Source organism: Dipodomys spectabilis, unplaced genomic scaffold (genome assembly GCF_019054845.1).
Source record: "Dipodomys spectabilis isolate Male_0828 unplaced genomic scaffold, ASM1905484v1 ptg000333l, whole genome shotgun sequence".
NCBI lineage: Eukaryota > Metazoa > Chordata > Mammalia > Rodentia > Heteromyidae > Dipodomys > Dipodomys spectabilis.
Window position 1 is genome coordinate 1285029 of NW_024871010.1, and position 16215 is coordinate 1301243.

The 16215-nt window shown below is 37.7% G+C and overlaps 1 non-coding gene across 1 annotated transcript; it reads left to right on the forward strand.

Moving 5' to 3' along the window:
- The first annotated feature begins 10235 nt into the window (after window positions 1-10235).
- LOC122095076 lies at window positions 10236-10342 on the forward strand. Its single transcript, XR_006145024.1, has one exon. It is a non-coding gene; the product is annotated as a U6 spliceosomal RNA (small nuclear RNA).
- The last annotated feature ends 5873 nt before the right edge of the window (window positions 10343-16215 follow it).

The following is a 16215-nucleotide window of genomic DNA, read 5'->3' on the forward strand; positions in this document are numbered from 1 at the left end:
CAATTACATGAGCAAGGTAATGATTACATTTCTTATCAAGCATTGTTGCCCCCTCCTTTGTTTCCCCTTACCATCCCTTCCCAACTCCCCACCCCCAAACCAACCCATGTGTCAAAGTTGTAAAGTTCGTTTTCCGACATAACGTGTTGTACATCTGATTGTTGCAGTGGGTCCACCTGTATCCCTATTTAGAGAATTTGTTTTTCCCTTCTCCTCCACAAATTATACCAACATCAAATACAGTGAAAACAGGGGTTATACCATGGGGGAGGGACATACAAAGCAACAAAGAAATCATCTTAGAAATATGCTAGAAACAATAGCAAGAGAAAAAACAACATTTGAGTTCTTATCTTTGGGTTCATTTCACCTAATTTCAACTTATCTGACCGTTTCTGCTTGTCTCACAAATATACTAGTTATTGCAAATAAGGGAAACCATGGGACCTATATTTCTTTGGGCCTGGCTTACTTCACTTAATATAATTTTTTCCAAGTCTTTCCATTTCCTAACACATGGGCCAATGTCATTCTTTCTGATGGAGGCATAGAATTCCATTGTGTATATATACCACATTTTCTTGATCCATTCATCTACTAAGGGGCATCTGGGTTGGTTCCATATCTTAGCTATGGTAAATAATGCTGCAATAAACATAGTTGTGCTGGTAGCTTTAGTATGGTTATGTTTGTGATCATTTTGGTAAATGCCCAAAAGTGGGATTGCTGGGAAATAGGGGAGCTCTATGTGGATTCTTTTGAGGAACCTCCATACTACTTTCCAAAGTGGTTGAACAAGTTTACACCCTCACCGACAATACAGTAAGGTTTCCTTCTGTCCACATCCCCTCCAGCTTCTGTTGTTATTAGAGTTCTTGATTATAGCCATTCTAACTGGTGTGAGGTGGTATCTCAATGCTGTTTAGATTTGCATTTCTTTTATGATTAGGAAAGTTGAGCATGTCTTCATGTGTCTATTAGCCATGCTTCTTTCCTCTTCAGAGAAGTTTCTCTTTAAGTCTTTAGCCCACTTATTTATTGGGCAGTTGTTTGAGGATTTGTTGTTGGATTTACTTTTGTGAGTTCCAGGTATATTTTAGATATGAAACCCTTGTTTGTTGTATGGCTAGTGAAGATCTTCTCCCAATCCATGGGTTTTCTATTGATCTTGCTAGCTTTATCCTTTGCCATGCAGAAGCTCTACAATTATATGTAATCCCATTTGTCCAACCTTTCTTTGATTTGTTGTGTTTCTGGGTATCTATTAAGAAAATTTTGGCCTGTGCCAAGGAGACCTAGGGTGTCTGCTGTAACTCCAGGTCTTTGATCCATTTGGAGTTGATCCTGGTGCAGGGTGATATATAAGAATATAGCTTTAGTTTTCTACAAGTGATTAACCAATTTTGTTTGACAGCTACTTACTGAAGAAGCCGTCTTTCTCCCATTCTATTTTTTTTTAGCTCCCTTATCAAAGATTAGATGGCTATATATCTGTGAGTTAATTTCTAGGATTTCAGTTCTATTGCATTAGTCCTGAGATCTGTTCTGGTGCCAGTACGAAGCTGTTTTGATTATTATGGCTTTGTAGTAGAGTTTGAAATTTTCTATTGATATTCCTCCGGCATTGTTCTTTCTGAGGATCATTTTTTTATTCGGGGTCTTTTATTGTTCCATATGAATTTTTGGATTGTCTCTTCTATTTTTTTTGAAGAATGAGGTTGGAATATTCATAGGTATCACATTGAATTTGTACATAGCTTTGGGAAGTATTGCCATTTTCATGATGTTGATCCTTCCAATCCAGGAGCATGGGAGGATTTTCCCACTTTCTACGTTCTGTTTTGATTTCCTTTTTCAGGTTTTTAAAGTTTTCATCATAGATTTTTCACTTCTTTGGTTAATCTAATTCCTATGTATTTCATTTTTTGTGGGGCTATTACGAGTGGAGTTGCTTTCCTTATGTCAGCCACGCTTTTCTCATTGTTGGCATACAGTAAAGCCATTGATTTTGAGTGTTAATTTTATACCCTGCTACTTTGCCAAAATTTTGAGTCAGCATGAGTAATTTGGGAGTGAATTCTGTGGGATTCTTTAAATATAAGATCATGTCATCTGAAAAGAGCAAAAGTTGTATTTCATCTTTCCCTATTTGGATCCTTTAATGTTTGCATCTTGTCTTATTGCTGTAGCGAGGCATTCTAATACTAAATTGAAGAGAAGTAGAGAGATTGGACATCCTTGTCTAGTTCCTAAGAGGAAATGGCTTTAGTTTTTTTTACCATTAAGTGTAATGCTGGCTGAAGTTTTGTCATATACAGCCTTTATTGTATTGAGGAATGTTCCCTGGATTCCTTAGTTTTCCAGAGCTTTCATCATAAAGGGGTTTTGGAACTTGTCAGACGCTTTTTTCTACATCTATTGAGATAACCATGTGGTTCTTATCTTTGCTCCTGTTGATGTGATGAATTATATTAATTGATTTGTGTATATTGAACCAGCTTTCCATCCCTGAAATGAATACTGTTTGATCGTGGTGTATGATTTTTTGGATGAATTGTTGAAGTCGATTAGCCAAAATTTTGTTGAGAATTTTGCATCAATGTTCATCAAAGAAGTGGGCCTCTAGTTCTCTTTCTTTGATGAGTCCCTGCCTGGTTTTGGGATGAGGGTTATGATGTCTTCATAGAATGAGTCCCGTTATGCGCTTTCTCTTTCAATGTCATTGAAGCGTTGGAGGAGTATTGGTGTGAGCTCTGCTTTGAAGGCCTTGTAGGATTCCGCTGTAAATCCATTGGTACTTAGATGGGAGTTCTCTTATTGCTGCTTCTATCTCAATGCTTGATATGGGCCTGTTAATTTGATTAAACTCATCCTGGTTTAGTTTTGGCATGTCAATATTTGCTAGGAAAAGGTCCATTTCTACCAGGTTCTCAAACTTATTAGCATAAAGGTTTGAGAAGTATTCCCTTCTAATGTTCTGGCTTTTGGTTGTTTCTGTGGTGATGTTTCCATGCACATTTCTGAGTTTGTTTATTTCCGTGTGTGCTCTTCTTTTTCTGATAAGATTTGCTAAGCATCTGTCAATTTTTGTTAATTTTTTCGAAGAACCAACTCTTTGTTTTGTTGATTCTATGATTTTTTTTTTGGATTCTAATTCGTTTAATTCTGATTTAATTTTAATTATTTCTTTCAATCTATTGGATTGGAGTTTATTTGGTTGCTCTTTTTCAATGAGGTTCAGATGTCTCTTTAAATTGTTGGTTTCAGATCTCTCTAATTTGTTGATGTATGATCTCAGAGTTATAAAATTGCCTCTGATTACTGCATTTCCTGTGTCCCAGAGGAGCTGGTAATTTATGTGTTCATTGTTGTGGAATATCATGAACATTTGCATTTCCTTTCTAATCTCTTCCATGACCCACTGGTGATTCAACAGTGTGTTGTTCAGCCTCCATGTGTTAGAGGACTTTCTTTGGTGGCTTTTGGTGTTAAGTTTTAATTTTATTCCCTTGGAGCCTGTTTCTTGGCCTTTATTGTGGTTTAGTTGGTTTTCTATGTGTAGGACATCTTCAAGTATCTTTTGTAAGTCTTGTTTGGTGGTTCTAAAAGCTTCTTGTATCTGAATAGGCCTATCTTTTTGCATGTTTGGGAAGTTCTCTGCTATGATTCTGTGAAATAAATTTCCTAAACCATTAACTTCTGTCTCTAGGTGCTCCTCTACACCCATTATCCTCAGATTAGGCCTTCTGATGGTGCTTTCGAAATGTTGAATAGATCTATCATATTTCTTGGATTTGTCTTGGATAGTTATACATTCTTTATTTATAATATCTAGGCTGTCTTCAATGCCCAAGATTCGATCTTCTGCATGGTCTAACCAACTGTCAAGACTTTCTACTTTGTTTTTATTTCTTTTCCTTCTAATTGTTTGGCGTTGATGGCTTCAAATTGTTCGTTGGAATTTTGTTTTAGGTCTTGTATAAACTTTACTTCCTTAATTTGGTGGTCAGTGTTTCTTCTCAAATCACTTACTTGATTCGTTATGGTTTCCTTGGGCTCCCATTACTTTTCTTGCGCTCTATTGAGCGTTCCCTTTGTGGTCTTCCTGAATTCATTCAGCTGTCTGTTCATGGATTCCATGAATGCCTTTATTGATCTTGCTGTATTCTCATCCCTCTCTTGCAATTCCTGTATTACTCTTTGAACAGCTTCCTCACGATCATGCAATTCCTGTCTTTCTCTTTGACTGATCTTAGCCTTCTCATGCGATTTCTGTATTTCTCTTTGACTGTTCTCAACCTGCTCGTGTGCAATTCCTATATTAATCTTTGAGTAGCTTCCTCATGCTCACAAGATTCCTGTATTAATCTTTGCTTTGCCCCCTCTCACTCTCTATCATGCTCACAATGAGTCCTTTACAAGTTTTCAATGTATTCATTCACCATGTATACCAGTAGTGCTTGTAGAGCTTTTTGGGAACTCTCTTCTGGATTATTCATTAAGTATTCTGTCACCTGATTATCATGAGTCGGAATTCATATATCTGAGTTGGAGCTAACTGTTCAGCCCTGTGGAGGTCAGTATCTTAGATGGAGATCTCTGGTAGTGGGGGATGGGTGGCCTTCCCTCCTCTGCTCCCTGAGAAGGAGTGAGGATGTCAGGATTCTACTCATGACAGAGTGTTGTTTCCTGCGTCGTCTCTGGTCTGTGATCTGCAGGATGAAGATATCTGCTCCTTGTTAGTTCTTGCTGGTGTTGAGTAGAATCCACTCACTGGCCACATCTGGGGCCTTTGTCGTGGACTCTCTCTGTAGGGATGGGGGCTACAGCCAGTGGCGCTGTCCCTACTGCCACCTCAGCTGTGGCTACTGGCAAGTGCTCAGATCTGTTATCTTGCCTGGATTTTCCCTCTTTGGCCAAACTCTCTGTACTGTGATGGCACACTTGGTGTGACTCTCTAGCCTAGGACTGTTCACTGGAACATTAAAACTGCTTTCTATGTAAGAGCTTGTTTACCCTCCAGCTTCTCCTCCTCCATCTTTCCCCAAATCCTCATGATTTTTTTTGACCAGAAAAAAATAGCTTTATTTGGACTGAGAATTGGAAAATGAGAGTAGGACCTGAGCTAAGGAGTAGAGATTACATTTCCAGAAAGCTCATCAACCAATGGACTCTTGCTTTGAATCAAGGCAGCCTTGCAGTTAATGAAATCATTAAGAGGCCTACTGGGAATATATCTAGCTCTAAATGATCCTAGTATGCTACCTTTATAAAAAAAATACAGGTTTTTTTTTATCATAATGAAATTTCCACCAACCACACGTATTACAAACGGAAATGGAAGGAAAAAAATCACATTTTACAGAATTTAAACTTGTCTTCAGCATTTAGCTCAGAGGTTCACCATCTTCAAGAAAGTGCTCCTCTGTTAAAGTCTTCAGCTCTTGATATTGGAGGCACGGCTCAATTGGTAGAGTGCCAGCCAATGAGTAAAAGCATAAGGTACTGAGCTGGAGTCCCAGTCTCGAACCAAAAAAAAAAGAAAAAGAAAACAAAAAATCAATCAACCAGGAAGGAGATGGTCTTTACTAGCCCACAGAAATACTTTATCCATTTCCCTAGCCAGTCAGGGCTGAACAGCAGGGTAAGGCTCAGATGAGGGTAGGGTGGGGATCAGAGCGCTAATTTCCCCCTAGTACAACACCACAGCAGCTTGATGAGAGCAAAACTGGTGAGACTTGAGGGGAGGGTCCAGGCCCTCAATTCAGTCAGAGTCTCTGCTGGAAGAGAAGGAGGAAAAGGAGGAATGCTTGCCATGCTTGTGGTGTTTGTGCATCTTTTTATGTGTTTTCTTCATTTTCTTCAGTGTTTTCTTGTCCATTGGGGCTCGTGGGCCTATGCCAGGAGCCAGGGGATTCACAGGACACATGCCAGGTGCAGGTGGTGGGCATGGGGTGGGTAAGGACCTGAGGGTTGGTATCCTGGATACTGTGGCTGTGGCACAGGGTAAGAGGGCCCACATAGAGGGAAAGCTGGGTTCCCCTGGGGAGGTCCTGGAGGAAAGGGACACCCGGGAACAGGACCAGGAGGAATGGCCGGATTTACAGGTTGTGGGCACAAAGGAGGTGGACACCCAGGATTGGAACCTCCAGGGCACCCCATGTAAGGGATACTTGCATTTTGCACCGGCTGCGCTGCATTGTGATGCCACATGTTCAGGTGTTTTCCTAAGCCTTTCCTCCGGCGCCTGGATTAGACCTGTCCTCCAGAGCCTTTTCCACCTCATGATTTTTTATGAATGGTTTTTTAGTGAAAAATGTTTTTGGTGTTTATGTTTTGGTTTGGCATAAAATGAGCCTACTATTGTCTTAATTTAATAAAAAAAAAATCTCTGATTCTCTGACAGCATAAATTTTGTGTGTAATGTTTAAGACTAGGTTGCCTTTCTGAAAAAAAATATCACCACCCAAAAAAGAGGAACAAAAGGAAAATAAATATGACAGGAAACATAAATGTTAATGGACTAGTAGTCTGCCGGTTTGCTTTAACTTTTAATCAAAAATTAAAGTAATACTTGATAATGTTTTATTAACATATTTAAATTTCTTCATTCTTGTCATTTAAGATTCACTTTATAAAGAAATTCAACAGGTGACAATGTTTTTTCATGACTTTTCCAAAGAAATGATCATTTCATCATTATAGTGTATAGCACAATACACCCAGAAAGCTTTTAAGGAAAAAAATTTTCCCATTCTTTGTTTTGCTTCAGTCTGTATTTAAAGCTGCATACCACATCTTACCCACCCTATTGTCTGTCTTCTCATTTGAAATATTTCAATAAGTTTTCTTTCCCTGGTTTGTCAGTCAGAAAATCTTTATAAAACAACATGCTTTCATTCATTGTGCTTTTTAAAGTATATCTCACAAATGCCAAAACGAAGCACAATCTGAAACATCTGTGGATTTTTCCACCTAGAGTCCAAAGTAATCACTATCCATACTCCTTAGAACCATCTGTTCACTGGCATTAATTGTTCTATCACTTCCATGCTTTAAAACAACAGCATTTGACAATGGCGTACATTTTAATTGGTTTACCACATCTGGTTCGTTTTCAGCAAGGACTGTCTTCACAGAAGATGGTAATAGATGAGGTTTGCAATTATGTATTTTGAAAGGGCTCTAAGTTGTGGATATAGAATATCCATTTCAGTGACTAAATATTTAAATTAAATCCTATAATGTATACTCCTTCAATTTTCTGGCTAAAGTTCTACAATCTAGATATTTTTTAAGGAAATATTGTACATGTTTCCTTGGTGACAACGTAATTGGAAGAGTTAAATTTTGCTTTGTTTCTTTTTTTCTTGTGAAAATACTGTACAGAGGGGTTACAATTACATGGGCAAGATAATGAGTACATTTCTTATCAAGCACTGTAGCTTCCTCCTTTGTTTACTCTTCCCATCTCTTCCCATCCTCCCTCCCCTGCTCCTCTACCCAATCCTCATCCCCGCCCCCACCAAAGTGGTAAAGTTCGTTTTTCCATATAACGACTTGTACATCTCATTGTTGGAATGTATCCACTTGTACCCCTATTTAAACATTTCTTTTTTCCCTTCCCCTTCACAAATTTTACCAACCTCAAATACAGTGAAAGCAGGGGTTATACCATGGGAGAGGGACATACAAAGCAACAAAGAAATAATCTTATAAATGTGTTAGAAACAATCACCTAAAAGAAAAAAAAAACATTTGAATACATATATTAGGGTTCATTTCCCTAACATCAACTTATCTGACTTTTTGCATGACTCAGACATATACTAGCTATTGCAATTAAGGGAAACAATGGACCTAAGTTTCTTTGGGCCTGGCTAACTTCGCTTAATACAATTTTTTTCCATGGAAGACTTAAAATTTTCATATATCATTGCCGTCTTAAATGAAGTGAATGTACCTGGGTTTGCATACAGAAGTTTTAGGACAGCATTAAAATTTGAATCTTGAATGGGATTTGATTGAGAATTGTGGCAGGCTTTCATGATATGAGAAGAGAAAGGCCTTACTAATACTTTAATTTGCCACATTGCTATATTAGTTTATTCAAACCCACACATACATACAGATATACAAATATGTAGTATGAAGACGCAGTCAGTCTGCAAGAAAGTATTTTAATAGGAATTCCATAAAATATTTAGTCTGCTGAGATCTGATTGGAATTTATAGAAATATCTATTTGCTTCCCCCCCTGGACAATTCGTTATCACTGGTGAGGATGTTGCCATTTGAATTTAGAATGCCCCAGAAAGACCTATGTGTTAAAGAAAAATGACTTTCCATTTCCTCCCAGACTGTGGAGAATACCTGCATAGTTCTTCTGGAGATTAAGTTCTTCAGAGTGAAACCTCTGAGAACATGCACACTCATCTACTTTCTTTTCTCTTTTAATCATTCTAGATCAAAAACATTTCTTTTTGACATACTCCTCACCTTGACATTGTCTTGTCACAGGCCACCAAAGCAATAAAACCAACTGAACATACACTGAAACCTTCAAACTTATAAATCTGAGTAAGCCTTTCTGCTTAATAAATGGACAATATCACTTATTATGATAGGTTATAAAGACATCACAGAAATCTAGTCTTTCTAACAATGTAGAGTATATAAAAATGCTTCATTATAAAATATCTAACTCCAAGTTATATTTTGTGTTTTTGTTTCTGTAGATCCTAGGGCTTAAACTCACAGCCTGATTGGTGCTTTTGTGTTCAAGGCCAGTGCTCTACATAAAATCTGAACTGGAACTCCATTTCTCCTGGTGGTTAATTGGAAATAAGAATCTCATGAACTTTCCTATACTGGCTGGCCTATTCATATTGCATACTTTATGTAATTCCAATTCTCAGCATTATATAGATGTTCCAACTACAATATAAAAAAAACTTAAAATGTACTAAAGATATTTGTAAAGTATAAAATGAGGAAAGAATTTTCATCCTTTACAAATCTATGCAAAATCTATGCTAAACTATTGATATTTTACTTTACCTTTCCTGAAACCAGTTTGATATAGTTTAATACTTGTCACACCAACTTTCTCTCTATATTCTACTGGATATATACTTTTTCACGTGTGTTTGTATACGTATACATATATGTATCTATCTGTATATGTTCCAATGTGCATCATCGGACTTGAAACTGCTTTCTTTTGCTGTTCAGCAATGAACCTTGTCGGCTCATTCTGTGACAATATCAGTGCTCATTCTCATTATTCCTTTATTTACCAAATCATCAGCCTTCTAAAATCAGCGTCATTTCTTGGGTAAGGTTACCAAACAGCCCAACCAATATTCACTCAGAGGGTTTTAATAAAGCAATTTTTAAGGAAGAATATAACATGAAGTGACAACTACAGAAATTCCGCAGAGACCTGACATCTTTCACATTTCTCTCTTCCTTCTCTTCTCATACTTCAGAAAGTATTGACTAACACTATAAATATACTGCAAATGTAAGTTAAGGATCAGTGTTTTTTTTTTCCTAACCTGCAGCCTTCTTTTCCATGATTTGACATAAACTTTTGGGAGATTTTTTGGATTGTGATGGGATTCCACCCAAAACAAAGCCATGTATAGCAAGAAAGTCAATGTTTTCAACTCAGAGTATTAAACAAAAGAGGGAGAAAATTAAGGTTAGCTATATATGTTAAGCACAAATATAGGCAATATCAAGATATCTTGAAATCGTATACTTTTACTGGATAAAGTGACTCAAACCTGTAATAGTATCTACTTAGAAAACAGAGATTAGAGAATTTCAGTTCCAGGCAAGCCCAGACCAAAAAAAAAAAGAAGTTTCAGGAAACTCTAACCATTTGCTGGGTGCAATGTATTTTGATTGTGTTAGGATGACCACAGTCCAAGCAGGCCCAGGCATTGTGATGCTACCTCAAAATAAGCAATCAAATTACAATCTGCAGGTATGGCAGTAGTAGAGGTGCCAAAGTTGTGAAGTTCCTTTCACCGTTGCAATGGGTCTACCTGTATCCCTATTTAAACATTTTTCCCTTCCCCTCCACAAATTATGCCAACATCAAAAATATGTGCTTGTGTAAGAAATGCATGATTCTAAAATTTCATGAAAATTCTTTTGAACTTACTTTTTTGTGGAATTGTCTAGTTTAAGAAAATCAATTACACTTTCTATATAAAAAATGTTCTGTGCTTAATCCGGCAGCCCATACACTAACATCGGTATGATACAAAAAAGATTAGCATGGCCCATACACATGGATGACTTTCAAATTCGTGAAGCAGTCCATATTTTTACAACAACAAATGCTGAAGGGGATGGGGCCACAAGGGAACCCTACTGCATTCTTGGTGGGAGTGTAAACTTGTTCAACCACTTTGGAAAGAAGTATGGAGTTTCCTGAAACGACTCCACATAAAGCTCCCCTATGACCCAGCAATCCCACTTTTGTTCATTTACCCAAAGGATCACAAACAAGACCATACTAAAACTACCAGCACAACTATGTTTATTGCAGCATTATTTACCATAGCTAAGATATGGAACCAACCCAGATGCTCCTCGGTAGATGAATGGATCAAGAAAATGTGGTATTTATATATACAATTGCATTCTATACCTCCATCAGAAAGAATGACATTGCCCAATTTGTTAGGAAATGGAAAGATTTGGAAAAAAATTTATTAAGAGAAGTAAGCCAACTCCAAAGAAACATAGGTCCCATGGGTTCTCTTATTTTCAATAATATATAACGACAATGACATTGCTACAGAATATAAATATTTTTAAATGAAAAGGGTGTAGGTAATGACATTGTAAGTGATCTTTATACCCAATAAAGATTGGTTTAATTTCTAAAGAAATACCTGAATGAACATCATTCAGCTTCCACTGTTTATTATTCCTGGAGTAATTGCTTAAGGAGAACAAATCTACCTCAAAGCGCTCTACCACTGGGCCACCTTCCCAGCTCTGCATTACATTTTATGTGCTTAATACTTTCCTGAAATTATTCCTTTTGGATTAAATATCCCAACAAAACTATTTTTTATGATTTCTTATATGATTTATATAGATTTCTTATGCGATTCTTATATGATTTCTTAGAGATCCATAAACAAAACAGCTCAGAACAGAAAAAGAGTAGGTAAGAAGTCATAAAAAAAATACTATTATAGTGGTTTTAATGGCTAAGTGTAAATAATATGTAACAAAACTGTGGGAAGATTTATTTGCTCTTTTTGCTATTCTCTCCCCTTCTCTGTAGAAAGGTTCTCACTATGAAGTGCCAAATGGTCTGGACCTTTCACGCCTTGTCTCAGTCACAGAAGTGATGGGATTAGGGACATGTGCTCCCATGGCTGGCTTTTAGGAAGTTCACAATAAAGTAATACCAATACACATAAAGAAATTTTTGTGAGTGATGTGTATTCACTTCTTCAATTGCCAAAATTAAATTCATATGTCAAAACATCAAATTACTTACATTATAATATATGTAGTTCAACCGGCATCACTAACACCTCCATAAATCAAATGCAAACTAAAAGCTCTACTTCAAAAACCAACATCTAAGGCAGTGTTGGAAATACAAGAAGATGCACAACAAATCAAAAGGAGTGAGATCTTTAACACTGGCAATGAGCAGTGATAGCTGAATTTTTAACCAGGCTTGAAAAGTTCGGGTGTCAACTATGTGATTAGAGTTGCAGAGTTGACCTTGGTATCAAGATTGAAGGTAAAATTCAAAGGCATCTAAGATTGCTGCAGTATTGTGGCTCGATACAGTGTGACCCTGTCTGATAATGGTAAAGCACAGAGTAGAAGCTAAGTCAGTGAAATGTATAGGAAGGATTCTCCACTGAGAATAATTGCAGGGTGTGATCATCACTCTTGCGTTGAAAATGTATAGCCCATCATTCTACTTTAAGCTCTAGAGTTTATTCTGATCTGAAGATAATTATAACATACCAATGTGCTGTGAGTGCTGAGCAGTGTAGGTGTATATTACGCTAATATATGTAAAAATCCTTACAGGTATGGAATGGCCTGACCCTGACACTTCATTCTGTGTTGTTGAGTTTCATGAACAAATGTTCATAGTTAGGCAATTCACAATCATCTAAGTCTGAATCAGGAAACTGAGATAAGACATTAGGCTCATCACTCCAGTGACATGGTCTGTGACTTATGAAATAAATAACATTATTTCATAATGTAAATGTGTTTCTAAAAAATTATGCAATACCAAATATACAAAAGGGACAATTATCCATCTCTTGTATTATCAGAAGTTAAGATACTCCTGAATTGTACTTTTTTGCTAGAGGATCACAGTATGAGTGCTGATATTTGGTATCTTTTCAGGTGCTCCTATACGTTTGTCAATCTTCTTTGAGGAAGTGTTTTTCCATAGTTTTTTTTTTTTTTGAGGTGTTCCGAATATCAGTACTGTCGCTAACCACAACCATGGGACAGAAAAGATGATGGGATACCTGGCCAAAGAACTGAGAAATCACAGGAAGTAATAGGAAAGAAGACACCAGAGGACCAAAAGCCTCATTGCCAGCTTCTGGATCCCTAAATCCTGCTTCACATGCTTTATATTCCTTCTACTACGGGGGTGGGGTGGGGGGTAAGGGGGTTGTCAGTGGCTACAGGTATGTCCACAAACTAAGGCATTAATCTTGCTGGTGGTTACAACTATTGATATGAGATATTGTTTGCATACATAGTGATAATTGAATCCCTTATTGTTCAGGAGCAGAAGGGAGCAATAGTCATTACAACCATAACACAGACATGTATCTTGTCTACAAAGTCTTAATCTTTTAGTGTCCAACAGCTCTAAATTACATACTCTTGAGGTAATAACTCATATCCCTGTCTTCCCTTGACTGACCTTTCCAGAGTATAGCTCTCATCCTTTTGTCTGCTGTTTGAGATGGCTTCCCAATCTATCCCTTTCCAGGTCTAACAGCTTGAGTCTAGAATTCCTCACAAGTACTGTGACAGATGTATTATTTTGAAAAGGGTATTTTTTTCGTAGATAGGTTAAATTTTTATATTTTATTTTATTTCAAAAATATTATACAGAGTGGTTACAGTTACATGAGTAATGTACATTCCTTGCTGAATAGTGTTACCCACTCCATTGTTATTCTCATATTCCTTCCCACCCTCCACACCTCCCGCTCACTCCAAAGTTGTAAAGTTCATTTCCAATATAGTGTCGTGTGAATATCATTGTTGCAATGGGTCAGTCTTTGTACATCTTTCGTCACTATATTTTTTCCCTTTCCTTCTCCAAATCAGGTAAATGTATATACAAGATGGAAGGTACCAGAATCAAGACAGAGATTTCCAGGGATAAACCAATGGAAAAAGGCAAATGAAATAAAAATAAGACCTAGATACACTACTTTACCTACATCAAGGTTGATATCTGAAAAAAGACTTGTTGTTTCTATGGCTTAGAGTTCATTTCAATTAACATCATTTTGTAAGGTCAAATGTACATAGCTCTGGAACCAGCAATCCCATTCCTGGGCACTTGTGGAAATGATCTCAATCTAAACCACACAAAATTTACAACTATGTTTTTTACAGCATTATTGCTATAGCTAAGATATGGAACCAATCAAGATGCCCCTCAATAGATGACAGGATCAAGAAAATGTGATATATATACACAATGGAATTTTATGCTTCTATCACAAAGAATGACACAACTCCTTTCTTAAGAAAATGGAAAGACTTGGAAAACAATCATATTATGTGAAGTAAGCCAGATTCAAAGAAACATAGGTTCCATGGTTTCCCTCATTTTTATTAATTAATATATGCTTAGGATAGTCCTGGCAGACATGTTCACTTTTAAACTCTTGAAATATTCCCATTTTTCTCTCCCTCTTTCTCTCTCATTCCATTTGTTCTAAGTCCTGTGATGATCTTGTTGATTTTCTCCCATTACATTCATCATTGCATCTTGCGAACTACTGGTATGCACTACTGTACTTCTGTCCATTCTCCTTGTGCTTCGGCTTGTACCCCTGTCACAGTGGAGGGCCAGAGATTGGGGATATTCTCTTCACTCTTGAACTCAGACATCTATCTTTACTTTCTAACAATACATTCATTGAATTCTTTCTGTAAATTCTAATGCCTTGAAAATGATTACTGCATTTTCATGGCTTTGTTATTTGGCATCAGGGAAGTACATAAATCAATAACTGTAACTTAGGTAAAAGAAGACTGCAATCATGCCTCCGTAGGTGTTGTTCATTGGATAATGTTTACTTCAAGGTCTGCCTGCCTGCATCCTTTTCACTGTTTATTTATCAATGTAGCCTTTTCTTCTGGAAAGTATGTATTGGCCTAGTGAAGATCAATTCCTACTCTAATTAGTCATTAATTTTATTCCAACATCATTTCACAGCTCCTTCTGAGTTTCTTCAGGGTCTGTATAGTTTCACATTCTTAGAAGTTTTAACATCGATGCATCCAATGATAAAGACACATTGCTTAAGTCACCATTTTGATGACTGAAAAGAAACCATGCTGCAACCTCACTATATAGTAATTTTCTGGTTTTAAATTCTTTAGAATTTAAAATTAAATTTTAAATTCTTTAGAATTGATGGTGGAGAACGAACATTGTGCCTGCAATTTGATCTTTTCCTAATTATTTTTAGTATCCTTTCCAATATTGTATAAAGTTAAAACATTACTACTTACCTTTAGGATTTCTAAAATGGTCAAAGTATACATTCTATTCATTCACAATTTTAACACAATAGTGTCCATTATGACCAAGTGAGAAATTTTAAACTTTTTATTTGTGGTCCGTAATGGTGGTGATAGGGATTCAAGTCCAATGCTTCATGTGTCTTAGTCTCCTGTGTGCCTCTGAGCCTGAGGTGACCTGTGGTTTTATTTTCACTCAACTGGAGTAATGAAAAATTTCACTAGGAAGCAATTATTACTTGGTTACTTTCTCCAGTATCTCTCGCATATATAAAAGTAATATAATTCTACACTGACAGAAAATGGTGTTCCTATATTGTATTTATTAATAGTAAATTTTTATGTTTTGTAGCCCCAATCTTCACTAAGGTTTGCCACTTTCCTATCACTGCTTCCCATAAAACTTGACTAGATCCACTAGAAACACAAGTCCAGTCAGCCTCTTTCTTAAAAAGCCCAACCTTAAATAACCTACCCCCTGGTAGCCCTGCTATAAACTTTCAAAGGCCTGACTGAAACCAGACTCCTTCCTGAAAGCCCTCCTCTGCCATAGGGAAATCCCTCTTCCACTCCTCCCCTTCCCGGAATCCCTGCTCTGCACCACCAGAAACCAGGCCACATCCAAGAACTCCACCTACATTGGGCTCCTCCCTCGAATCCCCAGCTCATCCATCAGATACCCTGCTGCAACTACTGCCCCTAACTACTCTAGTATTGCATAGTCTTATTGCTCCCATATCCTAGTACCTGCAAGCTCCTCCCTTTCCTTTCAACCCCACCCCCAATCATCCTTCTCCCTCAAGCCCCTCCTGGTTTCATCAGAAACTCCTCCCATAACTAGCCTACTTCTAAGTGGCCTAACCTCACAAACACAGCCCTGAACCTACCTCTTCCTACAAAGCCCATCATGCTACACCAAAAACCCTCCACCTGCCTATAACTGTCCTTGAAACCGCACCTTGCTAGGCCAGAAGGTTCTCACATAGCCCATCTCCTGCCTGGAAAGCCAGCCCTGCTCCACCACAAGCCTCTCCACCTCCCACATCTACTCTCTCAATGCCCTGCCTTGCTCCCACCCCCTATTGGCTCCTTCCTCAGATCCACACACTACACCACCAGATACCATGCCCATAATTATCCTACACCATTGTAGCCCTTCCATTCCTTCTCAAAGCCCTCCTCCAACTAGCCACATGTCTCCAAGCTCTGTCCTGCTCCAGATAAACCCCACTAGAAAACCCCCACTACACTATCCAATCTCTCGACACCCACATTGCTCCACTGGAAACCACTGCACCAGTTGGCCTCCCTCTGGAAGTCTCAGCAGGCTGAACTGTAAATCCTTGTCCCTCCATAGTCCCTTTTTGAAGGTTTCTTTGCCCTACTGAAAACCCTGTCCAAAGTCCATGTCCTGCCTTGCAA